This window comes from Aplysia californica, unplaced genomic scaffold (assembly GCF_000002075.1).
Source record: "Aplysia californica isolate F4 #8 unplaced genomic scaffold, AplCal3.0 scaffold01113, whole genome shotgun sequence".
In the NCBI taxonomy this organism is placed as follows: Eukaryota; Metazoa; Mollusca; class Gastropoda; order Aplysiida; family Aplysiidae; genus Aplysia; species Aplysia californica.
Genome location: NW_004798383.1, coordinates 39,328 through 40,670, shown reverse-complemented (window position 1 = coordinate 40,670; position 1,343 = coordinate 39,328). Strand labels below are relative to the sequence as shown.

Below are 1,343 nucleotides of genomic sequence, written 5' to 3'. Positions count from 1 at the left end.
AGAGAGAGAGAGAGAGAGAGAGAGAGAGAGAGAGTTGTTCATTCTGACCAAAAAGGGCTGTTGAGGTCTGCTATGCACTCTTACCGCGATTGTTTATTGGCAGAGAAGAGCATAGAAAAAAAAAGTGACTGGAAGTCCCATGATTAATGTCATCACAAGAATTTCAGTAATGTGAATCATTCTTCTTATGTTTGCTTCAGCTTTTCCTGCCGATAGTTGTCGTGTACGGCTGAGGACTTCCCACGTTCAGGTTTGGTTCAGAACTGTGCGATCTTGTTGACAGAGAAGTGGCAACACTTTAAAAAAAAGACAGTATTACCCCGGTGAATGCGACGACAACCTACTAGGAAACGTTTTTTTGTGGTTTAAAAAAAAAATTAAAAAAAAATAAAAATATATATATATACAAAAGAATAGCAGTGATAGAACATTATAAGACCCCCTGTGAACATTCGTGGCCAATAAACCTATATTTGAACAGGACAAAGGTACTTGTCGTACGGGTTATTGTTGCATCCGTGTTGTCTCTCTGACGGTGTGTAGTTGGCACCTTAGTCGAGCAGGTGGTTTGTATACGTGTACCCCCGCTCTGAGTTTCGGGCCCCTTTGAGTGAAGCAAGAGTGACTCGCAGACGAAGCAGCGCTGTCAGTTGGGGTCCTTCGCTCGCAGCGGACGCTCTCAACTCTCTCGTCTCTCACCTGCGGTGTGTGCTCAGCGCACTTGAACCTTTCGATGCTTTTTGGAAGTCCGCTCGAACAGGATGTGGAATCAGCCACGGCGACAACAGCAGCAGCTGTCTAAGTGACCGCACGCTCTCGTCAGATAGATATAAATTCGCGTTGGACATTCGAACGGACGGACGTCCCAGTGTTTTGAAGCTGATTTGGCGTCGTGCTCAGAGAGATCCTGGAATCCGCGGGACTCGGAGAATCTGCAGCGACAACGAGACGTCGTGTGTCGCGGAAAAAGGGAGTAGGGGATTCCCCGAACAGAATTCGGCCTTGACCGAGCTCAGGAACCCCGTGACGAGGCGCTGAGCTGCCATCGTCACGAGCTTCGCACAAGCACGCACGCACGCGCAAACAAACACGCACACACACGTGTACACATACATCCAAGCACGTCCGTAATTCTGACGGCTACGGCGTCGGCCGGTACCAAGACGACGAAGACGACGTTCGCAGCAACGACAGCAACGACGACGACGACGACGAAACTCGTTCAGCCAGTGTCCTCCGGGGATGGGACGGGTGACGGAGGCCACGAGCTGAAGCTGGAGGCCGACATAGGGGACATCTTCCAACACTCGGTGAGTCCGCTCTCTTTGGTTTTAAACATTTCT

At 49.7% G+C, this 1,343-nt stretch overlaps 1 long non-coding RNA gene across 1 annotated transcript in view; it reads left to right on the top strand.

Annotated features, from left to right (window-relative positions):
- Window positions 1-163: 163 nt before the first annotated feature.
- LOC118478890 overlaps window positions 164-1,343 on the top strand; it is a 13,561-nt gene continuing 12,381 nt past the window's right edge. The window contains exon 1 of the long non-coding RNA XR_004859339.1: window positions 164-1,310. This is a non-coding gene — a long non-coding RNA (uncharacterized LOC118478890). The remainder of the gene's footprint in view (window positions 1,311-1,343) is intronic.